Source organism: Leptodactylus fuscus, chromosome 2 (genome assembly GCF_031893055.1).
Source record: "Leptodactylus fuscus isolate aLepFus1 chromosome 2, aLepFus1.hap2, whole genome shotgun sequence".
In the NCBI taxonomy this organism is placed as follows: domain Eukaryota; kingdom Metazoa; phylum Chordata; class Amphibia; order Anura; family Leptodactylidae; genus Leptodactylus; species Leptodactylus fuscus.
In genome coordinates this window covers 137,785,205-137,799,399 of record NC_134266.1, presented here as the reverse complement: position 1 = coordinate 137,799,399, position 14,195 = coordinate 137,785,205, and the positions used below count along the sequence as shown (strand labels likewise).

The 14,195-nt window shown below is 44.2% G+C and overlaps 1 protein-coding gene across 7 annotated transcripts in view; it reads right to left on the bottom strand.

The window, feature by feature from the left end:
- MACF1 (microtubule actin crosslinking factor 1) overlaps positions 1 to 12,941 on the bottom strand; it is a 197,635-nt gene extending 184,694 nt beyond the window's left edge. For 6 of the 7 annotated variants that reach the window (XM_075264658.1, XM_075264665.1, XM_075264666.1 and 3 more), the window contains exon 1: positions 12,655 to 12,941. The gene's annotated coding sequence lies outside the window, so the exon portion shown is untranslated. Of the gene's footprint in view, positions 1 to 12,609 lie in introns of all 7 variants that reach the window. The other variant, XM_075264659.1, reaches the window with a different exon arrangement.
- Between the last annotated feature and the right edge of the window lie 1,254 nt (positions 12,942 to 14,195).

The following is a 14,195-nucleotide window of genomic DNA, read 5'->3' as shown; positions in this document are numbered from 1 at the left end:
ATCAGACGGACCACTGGAGTATTGCCGCTAGACCAGTGAAGTATTTATCTGTGGAGTAATGTGTTTTGTTTTTTTTATATTCTATTGCATTTTCTGCTGTCAGTTTTTAACTCTCATAAAAGCAATTTAATGTTCCCATTCTGTGCCTTTGCCAGCAATACAGTTTGTTTGTGTGGAGGAGTTAGCAAACACAATGTACAATGTGCATGTATAATCATGTAGGAGCACTAGCACACATAAAGGAGCGCTGTGCTTGGGTACCTACTGTAACCCAGAAATGTGGGTGCCAATTTACTTAGATGCCATAAAATTATGTAATATTCATTTACTTAAAATCAACAAACGTAAAGTTAAGACCTGTGCTGCCATCTGTACTTAGGAATAATCATATTTCTACAAGGCAGCTTTTACAAATACTATACTATACAACTTTACACACAAATTAAACAGCTCATGTTTATTAGCCTTGATACCATTTTTTGCAGTTTAGGGACCTGGTTCAATATGTTGTAGGTAGAGTCCCTATAGCCTAGCTGATAAGAGTCCACCTGACAAACTAAAGGAGTCCCTGGAAAATCAATCACTACAGTTCTAGTGGCTTGCTTGTTCTTCCAGCACATGGAGCCACAGCAGATACTAGGCTTTAGGGATCATTCACATGATCATACTTGAGATTTGTATTACACACCTGTAGTGTGTGAGGGCCAGTTCTGTACATCTACTTTTATGTGCAGGTTTTAACGTCATAGATCCATGTTACTAAGGGCATCTGACATAAAAGCAAGAAAACCCTCTAGTGTACTGGGCCCCTGAGTCAGGTGGGCCCCCAGCTCACTCACTTAGGTCACTGTCATAGCATGGCACCATGCTATGCCTCTGCGGACTTTCTGAGTGCTTGATTTTTTCCCATAGTTATTTTTGTTGCCTCTCACTATGTGGGGTCTTAGCCTTAAATATATAGGGAAAACACTAGCGATTCTGCAGCTAAAATGTACATGATGTATTTTTCTGATTTTTTCAGGTTTTTAAAGATGCAGCTTTTTCTCCCCCCACATTATGAGGATGAGAATAACCAGAATCTCATTCAGTTTTCTGGCACTGTACAACACAGAGGTTTTTTTTCTTGTGAATTTACATTTCAACCAAAGATACTGCAATGTGGGGCGATCAGCTTGTTTTGCTGCATATATTACAGCAAATTTTTTTAGTCAATCGTAGTAGTTTCTACTAAAGGAATGGAAAATATCTAGGAATCTCTTACACTTCTCCCTTCTGCTCAATCCACTTCTGGCTTTGGCTCAAAAAAAATCACAGCAAAATCTGCAACAATAAAAGCAGCTTTTCCGAAATGTGGGGCCTTAGCCTAAACTTGACATATATAAAAACACCCCTTATAACGTAAAATGGATCAACGTGGGAAATTATTTTTCGAACTAGGAGAAACAGGTTAGTTTCACAACCAGGTGAAGGGATTTTCTAGGATACGCTGGGTTCACACCAGCACTCGATTTCCACTACCGTGAGCGCCGGTGAGCGTTTTGTGCTCTCCGCGGCTAAACCAGTTTTTTTTAACCGAACACAAAGTCCTGCATGTCTGACTTTGTGTCCGGTTAAAAAAATACGGTTTCACCATGGAGAGCACAAAACGCTCACCGGCGTTCACGGCTGGACACTTTTCAAACCCATTCAAATGAATGGGTTTGAAAAATGACTGCAGGTTTCCGTCTCCTGTCCAGTTTCGGGCAGGAAACGGAAACCTGCATAACGGAGACCCAGGACGCAGATGTGAACGAGCCCTTAATGGAAATAAAGGTAATGCATTATATAAGATGAAAAGATCATCCGTCTTAATATGGCATTTGTATTTCAGTTCCTCACATCCTTGATCTCTGTGTTTGCTGTCAGTGCATTAATTTTTTTTTTTTTTTTTAATCTTAAAGGGGTATTCCCACGTCGCATACTCACCAGTCTTCATTGCTGTAAAATCTTCTTTCTTCCTGGTTTCTTGCAACATTTGGTGGGCGGGGTTTCACATGCAACCTGCCATTTAGCTCCACCCTCAAATTAGCGTGTAGCTCTGCCCACCGCATAGTGTGATCCTATGGGGCGGCTGAAGGGCCTGTGATGTCATCAAAGGTCCTTAAACACTATATGCACAATATTGGACTATGAAGTACAGGCAGGAGCAACTCCATTCTGTGTTACATACTGCCTGTCTCTGCCATAATGAATACAATTGAATTAGCTAGCCTGATAACTGGGAGAACAGAAGACGAGTTCAGAAATGAAAGCAACTCCTCTCCCCTATCTGAGAGCAGGAAGCTAGGTCACGTGGTGCAGACACAGGAATAGCTAGAAACACAGGCTCGCTCCCGTGCACTTAGCCCCTGAGAGCAGACAGATACATCACTTGACTTTTGAGCAGATAAGTCAAGGGCTGTGTCAACAATGAATTGAATAAAGTAAGATGCTGGACAAACAAAGCAGTTTTGCTGAAGCAATGTATTTAGGAAAAGTCTTAAATCCACATTAACAAGCAGTATAGATTCAATTATTCAATAATTATTCAATAATTATTATTATAATTATTCAATAATTATTTAATAATTATTCAATAATAATTATTATTCAATTCATTCTTGTGATGGGACAACCCCTTTAAGGCTAAGACCCTGTGTAGCAAGCTGCAGCCAAAAAATGTTGCAGAAAAGACTGAGATGGAAGTGCATAATTTTTTTTACCCAGAGGTTCTTTTTAAAGAAAGTCCGAAAAGTTTTCCTCTCTCTGCCCCTATTGTACCTCTACAAAAAATGACAGCGTTCCCATAGGTATAAATGACATGCTGCAATTTTCAAAAATGCTTGCATTTTTGAAATTGTAGCGTTTCTGCTGCGGATTTTTTTTCTGCGGTGTGTGGATGGGATTAGGTAGAATCCCTTCCACTTTGCAGGTAACATAAAACGCAGCATTTTTTTCCATGGCCTTGTCACCGTGGCGAAAATGCTTGCTTCCACGTCAGACTATACACTAAACTTGGAGCAGGGGACCACTTCAAATTTTAGCTGCAGGTTTTGCAGCTAGTATTTCCAACTGGAAATTCATCTTAATTTATCCTTCACTTGCAATTTTTTTTGCCTTCTTGGGGTTTTGTCTTCTAACTATCCATGGAATTAGGCATAGTTACCAGTTATTATAGTTCATTGGAGATACAGAAACATGCAAGCGTGCTTCTATACACCACTATACACTGTCTACCAAAAAGTATTTGGACACCTGTGGCAAAATAGAAAAACATTTCTTCATATTGAATATGATGCTTCCTTGCGGATGGTATTGATCGACACAATACTCCCAGATGCCTGTTGAAACTCCCAGTGTATGTGAGCCATCGGTTGGATCCGGTTTCTCTGGCCAGCACTCATCGGTCTCTATCTCCTAGTTTCGGGGCACATTCCGACAATCACCGTTCACCTTCCACTTCAAAATCACATAGGCCACTATCGATTTTGGGTAATTCAGTTTGCTTGTTATGTCCCTAAGGGATCGACCATTTCTGTGGTACCCCAAAATTACCCCTTTCTCAAAATCTGGCAACTCTGCACTTGGCGGCATCTTGCATGTGACTAATGCCAATACTCTAATGCCAATGCTGTTTTCTATTTAACAGTGGAAGACGAGACATACATCACGACCGCAGATATCGTCATTTGCATGGTTGTCCAAATACTTATTGGTACACAGTGAATTCAGATACCAGTTTTAAGATCTACATCTGCTTCTATGTCTGATGTATAGGTGTGTTGTTAGGGGTCAGACCACCACTGATGGATCCACAGGCCTCGCATGGATGACCTATCCTAAGAATAGGCCATTAATATCCAGTCTTGGAGAACTGTAATAATACGCTGTAGTAATACACCTTTTTACATAAAATGTCAGACTCTGCTGACCTATGAACATGCAGAACAGACATTAAATTCACAGTGGCTTATGCTTTGGAGCATTTTGGAGCAATTTAAGGTCGGAGCCACACATGGCGTAAACGATACAGTTTGCCCGCTGCAGAAACATTACGGTTAAAAACATATTGTATTCTAGAGAATCCCATCCCCACTTTGCTGTAAAATACACACAGAGCACATGCTGTGATTTCCAAAACCATTGTGGTTTTGGAAATCCCATCATGGCAATTATACCTATAGAAACGCCGGTGTTTCTTTACAGGTATAATTGAAGCAGAAGGTCCGCAGAGGAAACCTCTGCGAACTTTCAATGCAAAGTGCTGCGGGAAGAACTGCGATATGTTCCTGCAGGACGTTACGTGGGGCCTTACCCTAAGCCTCTTTCCACTAAGCCACAACCCCTCTGTATAGGGAGGCTGAAACCGGCTGCAAAACGGTATAGGAATAGGACCTGTGAGTTTTGCGACAAGGACTGTCGCCCTCCACACGTTTCCGTGTAATTACGATTATGTGCACGGGCTGATAGAAATTAATAGGTCAGTGTGCTATCTAGGAAAAACCTGGATAGCACACTGAACTACCCCACAGTCATGTGCATGGGCCCTACATCACAATAAATCTGGCAGGCAGATTAAAGGGGTTATTCAGTTCCTATTTTTATTATTGAATACTGTTGCTACAGGGAATATAAACAGGTATACACCTCTCCATGTGCCTCTGTTTCCATTGCCAGCAGCTCTGTTCATTTGTATACAGGTCTTGTGCCATTTCTGCAAGGGACCACTGCAACCAATTACACTGCTGCGATGTGCCATTTGTGAAGAGGTGACCGCTGAGGTTTCTGACTGGCTGCAGCTGTCCCCCTTGCACAAAACAGCACAGGACCTGTATAGAAACAAAAGGAGCTGCCCAGCAATGGATATGGAGGCACAGGGAGAGGTGAGTACTCGCTTGTTATGTTTATATCCCCTGTACCAGCAGTATTTAATAACAAAATTGAAATGTAAAGCCAGAATTCTGTTGCTTTTATCTTAACAAATCTCACACATTGTGCCTTTTGATAAACGGGAACTCATTTATTCATAAAGAGAATGAGCCCCTTATTGTTCACCCTATAATGTCTGATCTAAAAATAAAAAAGTGAGCAGGTCTGGGACCACTTGGGCAGTCTGACCTTCGTGACCCGACACATTTAACATTACTTACACCAGAAAACTGGCATTAAGTAACAGCTGAAATTTCAGTTTCTGCTCCTTGGACTTCCCAAGATGTGTCATATTTATTAAAGGGAGCCTGTCATCTGAACCCCACAAATAGATATGTTTTTGTCACCTGAATCAAACAGTGTTTTCCACTTTTGAATCAGTGCATTTGTAGATAAGATTTTGCCGGTTTTATTAATATGCAAATGAACTTGGAGCAATGACTGGGCAGCCAAGTGCATGGTCTTTGATGATCCAAAGAGCTCATTGGCATAATAACAAAAGCAGCAATATCTGGCAATGGAGGCACCAATTCACAAGGGAAAACATTGTTTGAGGCAGGTGACACTATCTGCAGAGTTGTGTTGCTATGCTGGGTTCTGGTCACGCACTCTCTTAAGTGTGTCACAGCAAAGTGGATGGGAGTCCAGCGAATCCCATCCCCACTTTGTGAGAAAATATGCACAGCGGACACGCTGGAAATCACAGCATGTCAATTATACTTACGGAAATGCCAGTGGTTTACCTATACGTATAATTGAAACAGAGAGTCCACAGAGGAAAACTCTGCAAACTTTCTGTGCAAAGCGTTGCAGGAAGAACAGCAGTGCATTGAATCTGGTTTTTTTCTGCAGTGCTTTTTTCTGAAAGATGCCATATGGGGCCTTAGTCTAATGGAGGACCTTTCACCACCTCCAGTTCTTAGCATCTGTTAATAGGCGCCAGTTCACTGATTCCATCACAGCTGGCATTATTTCTCTAACCTCCACTGTTTCTGAGTAAGCTACGCATATAGTTTTGGTGTTTGATATGCCACTTAGGTTCTGTAATGTCAGAAGAGCAGTGTCAGACAGGGGGGGGTGATTCAGAGCCCCAATCAGAGGCAGCCAGTGGCAGAGCTCAGTCACACCCCTTGTCTCCTCCTGATTGACACCACCCACTTGACAGTACAGAGCCTAAATAGCATATAAGGTACCAAACTAACAGCACTTATTGCTTGGATACAGTGGGGGCTAGAGAAAAAATTCCAACTGCGCCAGAATCAGCAGAGCAGTAGCTATTAAATGATGTAAAAGAACTGGACTTGCTGAAGGCAGTAAAAGGTCCTCTTTCAGAGGTCTGTGGGGCATTTGACGCCATTGCATACAAATTAATATTGCTGTATAAAATGCCGGACTTAATGAACATCGCACAAAGTGTCAAGCAGAAGGTTCACTGATTAATTTCTATCTATGCTTTTTTATCATATGATTTTTACCACATGGGGCTTTTTCAACATGGCATCATAATTTCAGCATGGTTATATTTTGTGCATTTAAATAACATGCAAAAAGCCCTAAGGGTGCATTCACACGATGTAACGTTTCGCGTGATCTGGCACGTATACACGTGCCGGCAGATGACGTCTTCAAAACGCTCCCATTCATTTCAATGGGAGTTAGGAATGTATACGCCTTGTTATTTTGCGGCCGTGATTTTGCGGCCGCAAAAACACACCCGCAAAATAACGCGGCGTATACGATCCTAACTCCCATTGAAATGAATGGGATCTTTTTGCGAGCGCAATCTGCTCACACGTGTATACGTGCCAGATTGCGCTCCACTTTCCTCCATGTGAACGCACCCTTAAGCATATATTTTAGGTGAAACTGAAAGCCCTTAAACAGGACAGGAATTAAAGTGTAACTTCAGATAAGAAGAATCGGCTTTTCCTTCATGTTCAGGCACCCTAGCCTTCCCTAAAGTTCTGCTTAGACTCTCATTAGTGACCCTGTAAATACTGTCTTTCAATCCTCTACTGGGTTCTGGGCTGCCTTTTTCTGTGTGGGTTTCATAGACCTCCAGAGAATCTGTATATACAAGTAATAGTTCCACTTACTCCCAGGCAGCTTAAGACAAGTGTCTCTTGGAGGAAGGCTGAGATAGCAAGCGGCAAATGAGGCCTCTAAATAGATGACAGAGGGCTCTGGGGATCAGTACCTAGCAGATAGGTGTTGTATTGGGGGAGGGGAGGGCTCCTGAACTACAGCAATAGATAATCATAAAATTCCAATCCACTGAATTTTGATCAGTAGGACCTAGAAGCTGGGACTTCATACCCTGGGAACAGTACAGTCATGGCCAAAAGTTTTGAGAATGATACAAATATTAATTTTTACAAAGTCTACTGCTTCAGTTGTTCTAATGGTAATTTGCATATACTCCAGAATGTTATAAAGAGTGATCAGCTTAACAGCAATTATTTGCAAAGTCGATATTTGCCTAGAAAATGAACTTTATCCCCCAAAACACAATTCAACATCATTGCAGCCCTGCCTTAAAAGGACCAGCTAACATCGTTTCAGTGATTGCTCCATTAACACAGGTGTGGGTGTTGATGAGGACAGGGCTGGAGATCAATCTGTCATGATTAAGTAAGAATGACACCACTGGACACTTTAAAAGGAGGCTGGTGCTTGGCATCATTGTTTCTCTTCTGTTAACCATGGTTATCTCTAAAGAAACACGTGCAGTCATCATTGCACTGCACAAAAATGGCCTAACAGGGAAGAGTATCGCAACTAGAAAGATTGCACCTCAGTCAACAATCTATCACACCATCAAGAACTTCAAGGAGAGAGGTTCCATTGTTGGCAAAAAGGCTCCAGGGCGCCCAAGAAAGACCAGCAAGTGCCAGGACCGTCTCTTAAAAGTGTTTCAGCTGCGGGATCGGCTACCAGCAGAGCAGAGATGGCTAAGGAATGGCAGCAGGCAGGTGTGAGTGCATCTGCACGCACTGTGAGGCGGAGACTCTTGGAGCAAGGCCTGGTCTCAAGGAGGGCAGCAAAGAAGCCACTTTTCTCCAGAAAAAACATCAGGGACAGACTGATATTCTGCAAAAGGTACAGGGAGTGGACTGCTGAGGACTGGGGTAATCCCCTTTTCGATTGTTTGGGACATCTGGAAAACCGCTTATTCGGAGAAGACGAGGTGAGCGCTACCATCAGTCTTGTCTCATGCCAACTGTAAAGCATCCTGAAACCATTCATGTGTGGGGTTGCTTCTCAGTCAAGGGAATCGGCTCTCTCACAATCTTGCCTAAAAACACAGCCATGAAAAAAGAATGATACCAGAATGTCCTCCAATATCAACTTCTCCCAACCGTCCAAGAGCAGTTTGGCGATCAACAATGCCTTTTCCAGCGGATTTCGCATCCAAAACCTCCCCTTATAATGGTGGTCTATGGAGACCGCCGGGCTTCTTTTCTCCGCTAGCGGCAGGCTGCCGCTAGCGGAGAAAAGAAAGGACATGTCCTTTCTTAAGGCGGAAGCCGCGCAGGCTCAGCCGCGCGGCTTCCGCCCCCGGCAGCTCCCTCCTATGTCGGCTCATTCATTTGAGCCGACAGCAGAGGGTTAAGCCGCGACAGCGATGGTCGCGGCAGGCGGGTTTTGACAAGAGAGAGACGCGGCTCACGTGTGAACTAGCCCTAACTGTCAATATAAGCTTTTGTTACTCATAATATGATTGCAATTATATTTCTGTATGTGATAAAAACATCTGACAAACACAAATAAAAACCAGAGGGCAGCAGATCATGTGAAAATATAATATTTGTGTCATTCTCAAAACTTTTGGCCATGACTGTACTCTGTTGGGTGCTGCTTGTACAAAGCTATTCCCTTCTACAAGGGCTTCCACGGCTAAGGCCTCATGTTTTGCTGTTTTTGCAATCGCAGCATGTCAATTATACCTAAGGATAACAAACTGCTCGTGGGAACAAACTGCTTGCAGAAAAAGGAACCCATTGAATTCTGCGTCAAAATCCAGCCAAAAAAGCCTCGGGGAAACCGGCCTCATTGGTATAAAGAAAGCAGAAAGTCCACAGAGAAAACCTCTGCTGACTTTCTGTGAAAAGTGCTGCTGGGAAAAACCGTGATGCGTTACCAGCACCTCCACCAATTCAAGTTCTTATCCTCTGTTAATAGGCGCCACTCCACTGATTAGAGGACAGTTGGAATTTTCGGTACTATTCCGTTATCGGGCCAGCAGCAGCGCAGTTCAGCAGCAGCTTTCGGGACAGCAGTTCAGCAGCGGGAATTACAATGACATCCGAGGACTGCTGGCCCGATGCTTGTGCCCAGTAACCAGTACATCGATGACCCCCCTCCCCCATCCTTCTCCTCCTGCCAGTGCTGCCCCCCAGCTCTCCTTACATCTTCCCCGTACCCTCTCCCCGCCACACGACTAGGCCTCACCTCAGCGCTAGTACCGAGACCGAAAGGAAAGACACCGGGGCTCAATCCAGGCCCTGACAAGAAACACGCCGACTATAGGAACGGTGAGCTACAGCGAGCCGGAGGGACAAACTTTCTGCAGCGTCCGGCGGCTATCTAGTAGCATTCATTGCTCAAGATTTACGGTGAGGCCTATTACAGGGAGAGGGTACGGGGCAGATGTAAGAAGAGCTGGGGGGCAGCACTGGAAGGAAGAGGAGGATGAGGGCATCGATCGATGTACTGCCTACTACACACAAGCACGGCCTCTATCATCGGGCCAGCATCGGCTTAGTCATGTGGCGGGGAGAGGGTACGGGGTAGATGTAAGGAGAGCTGGGGGGCAGCACTGGAAGGAGGAGGAGATGGAGGGGGGGTCATTGATGTACTGGCTACTGGGCACAAGCATCGGGCCAGCAGTCCTCGGATGTCATTGTAATTCCCGCTGCTGAACTGAACTGCTGTCCCGAAAGCTGGTGCTGAAATGCGCTGCTGCTGGCCCGATAACGGAATAGTACCGAATTTTCTCTCTAGCTCCCACCATTTCCGAACAATAAGCACAGTTAGTTTTGGTACTTGATGTGCTATTTAAAAAGGACCTTTCATGTCCTCGAGGACAGGTTTTATATATTGCTAGAAAGCCGATAGTGCGCTGAATTCAGCGCACTGTCAGCATTCCCGTTATTTGCCCCAGGAGAAGAGATATTGGTGCCATTACCAATAGCACTTCACTGTCAGAAGGTCATTTCTGATATTCTGTGAGGAATAAGGAAAGGTAATAATAAGGTAAGGAACGCCCCCCAGTACTAGTTTATGGGCGAGTACTATCAGGAAGGGGAGGGGCATTCCTCACCGCTCAGTGTCATGGGTGGGCGGTAAGGAATGCCCCCTATGACAGTATAGAGCTACTGTTAGGAGAAGCGTTCCTCACAGACTGTCAAAAACGCCCTTCTGACAGTGAAGAGCTATTGGTAACAGCACCGATATCTCTTCTCCTGGGGCACATAATGGGAAAGCCAACATAGAAAGAGGATAGGAATAGACCTGCTCTATATTCTGCTAAATCCTATGACCCACATGCAGATCTGTTATAGTGGATAGCACACAGATCACAACTATAGTTTGGTGTATTATACTGAGACTTCTACATATCATTCTGCTCAGCTCTTCCAGCTCTACAGCATGCCTGCAGATTGAACTCCAGTTTCACGGTGACCGATTCCCCACAGTTCCTTTCAACAAATCCAGTTTTGAAGAAATGGGAAATGACTTCCTCACCAGCACCCATAACTGAATAGGCTTCAGTTATGAACTGACAAATGGGGCACGACAGTCTAACAGAAAGGTGCTGTATGAGTGATGTCCTTTTCAGCAGCCGACCATACAGAAAAGAGCAGTTAGGTTGGAAAGTATTTTCATCATACAAAAAGTTATTTTCTTATTGAAGCTAAGGCTCCACGGGACGACCTGCAGGAATGCATGGCGGTTCTTCCCACAGCGCTTTAAACAGAAAATTTGCAGAGTTTTCCTCCGCGGATTTTCAGTTACAATTATATCTACGGGGAAGCCGCTATCGTTTCCGTAGATATAATTGACATGCTGTGATTTCCAAAAACACGCCAGCTTTGGAAATTACAGCGTGTCTACACTGTGGTTTTTACCGCAAAGTGGTCAAGGGATTCACAAGAATCCCATCCAGTTTGCAGTTACTGTAAAACGCCGCAATTTTTCCTGCCCGCAGCGTTTCCGGCCCGCATGGTCCCAGCCTAAAATTTTTAAAGGTTTAGGCTGGGGCTACACAGTGTTTTATGCTATGATTGTTATCGCATGACTAAAAATCGCTGCATCACCTGCAATATCAGCACTAATACAATTGAATGGAGTCGCATTGTGACCCTGATATTGCCTCCAATGTGGTTCTGAATTGTCAAAGATTGAACACTGTTTAATCTTTTTGGGACTCAGTCGCAGCAAGCCAGGGGTTGCAATACCACCTCATTCACTTGCATTAGTTTGCAGACTTTTGCAGGGAATCACAGCAATATTTGGTTACAACCAAAATCACCATGTAGCCCCATCCTTATACTAATAGACCGCTAGATGTGCCAAGAAAGGTTAGCTGACACTCAACAGCTGTAATGCCCACATATTCCCTGTTCTCGGCAAAGATTGTCTCCATGGTTTTCATGAATGGGAGATTTGGAAACAGCCTTGTGAAATTACAAATGAGTATTTTACTTTAATAGAAAGCCCCTTTAAAACACATGCACATTTGAGCACATGAAATGGCAGCCATGACTATGGAGCAGTGTGTAAGGAGACATTCTCTGCAACAGTGAGTGGATTGCTCAGTAAGCAGCCAATCTCAGGCTGGGAATACATAATGCAGGTTCCCTGATGACATACTTTGTAGGATATTGCACTCGATTACCATATATTATACTGTAGACCGGACTTGTATATGTTCTCTGCTTATGTAACCACGAATAGATACAACGCTGCTCTACACAAGCCCCTGCTGAAACCTCTCCAGGGATTTTATAGATTTATATTTCCAATTGCTATCGACTATAGTCTATATACAGTGAAACCTCTTCTCATAGAGGTGGTTATTTGGAGAGGTTTCACCTGTATTGTGATAGAGATCATGACTATATATAACATTATCTTCATTGAATCCACTCATCGCTTCCGTATAACCAATCATTGTGTATATGGAGACCATGTATAGTGACAGAATCCATATATTGGAGTCATATTTACATGGCAACAGGGCATAACCGGACAGATCTGTCACATCCTGACAGTGTGTCATTGAATGTTATGCTGATAAAACTGCATGACGTTGCATATTACATGCCAATAACACATTCTATAACAGTAGAAAAAAATTGCATTATATATATCATAGGAAAAATATTACAATATTAAATAATAACATTATGGATGTAATGAACGTGGTTGGAAATGTATGGAAAATGACTAATGATAACATAGAGATGGAGATAGGCCTACAGTAGGGCTGTGAGGGTTATAACATATCACATACAGTACGTATAGGATGTCTAGGTAACTGATTCTTCCTAATTCAGAGGTAATACATGACAGACATGTTAGTGTGACCCTATATGTGGTACGGTATACGTATGGTCACGCTCAGTGAATGATTATACATTGAACCCTGTGACCCACCTATGGAGATGTGATGGAAGAATTATACACGGACTACCCACTTACCCCCTTGTAAAAGGAGGAAACAGTGACTATAGGGAATTTGTGGATCTGTGTAGCAATCGCCAAAGAAAAGGGACATCCAAGCGTGAAGAGACTATCACATCCAGAGTCTCATCCAGTGAGACTGCCAGGAACAGTGTCACATCCAGGGAGACAGACAGCGAAGAATATGGCATCCAGGGAAAACCTTACAAGCAAATGACAGGTGGAGAGAGAATCCCATCCATCGCCTGATGACAATGATGACATCCAGAGCCAGTGTCCAGAGGAGGGGAAGCCTATGTGCAGCAGAATGAGCCAGCCCCCAAATAGGAAAGAGAGCTCCAGAGAGAGGAGAGGCAGCCAGGAGGCAGAGCAGCTCACAGCCACACCACAGAAGACATCCTCAGCCTACAGCAGCATCCTCACATCCATCCACAATGAGGAGACACTCCAGGCACAGCCTCAGCGACCACCTCACTGTGCCGGGCTGTGCACCCGATGGGGAGGAGCCGCCGTACAAAGAGCCTCACCCAGATCTGCCCGTACACAGGACTGGTACCGGCCGGGCACACGAGTCCAGCACAGCCAGGCCCTCCCCCCTCTAGTAGCGATCACATGGAGACGACCCCGACCATTGTACCCTCACTGCACGGCACATACCTTCTCACTGACTCACTGGTACCTACTGCGATGGCTGCTGCCAGTGGGATGGAATAGCCTTCTGTGCCAATACACTGATACCCAGACTGCACAGGGTGCCCTTAGGGCCTTCTCCACACTGCTGTCTGTATTGTGACTGAAGTTTATACATATGCTGCCCTCAAAGAGCCAAAAGTGACTGCACCCTATATGCCAATGCATTGTAACTAGGAATATGATAAGAGTTTACTGTGGCTGGCAGTGCCATAATAACATAAAGGGGGTCCCTGTATCCAGAATAGGCCTGGCCTACAGTGGTGCAGGTGAAAGCCCTAAAGGGACCCTAAGCCCGGCTGGAGCCCTGGTGTGGTGCGCAGCATAGTACACCTACTATAGTACAGATAGGTAACACACAGCATCACAACCCACCTTTTTCCATCATAATAGAATGGGCAATATAGTAAATAATCTACCCAGTTTATAATTATGTAGATGTACCAGGTGACTGACATGACATCTAGGCACAAAGGCCCCCCCATGACCTTCTCAATGTCATTGCAGGAGCCCCCCATTTGCCAATCATTCTGCAGCATTTTGTTGCCGCCTGAACCCTGCACTGTGTGAGAACATATCTGTGGCCGTCAGATTTAATAGGCATCTCACCAACAGGGCCTCAGGGTCTGGCCAGTTTTAGGAGCTTGTGAATGAAGGTCAGGCATAGTGGGCCCCTAGTATGTATTTTCCTGGTGCATCTTCCATTTTCTTTAACAAACAGCAACTACGCATATGTAGCCACTTCTTTACATTGATGTTTTGTGAGCCATACACTAAATATACCCAGTTGGCGGTTCAGATTTAGCCTTATGAAGCCAGGGCGGCCATCTACAAACAAAAGTTATATAGAACTTGCCGCATTGATACAA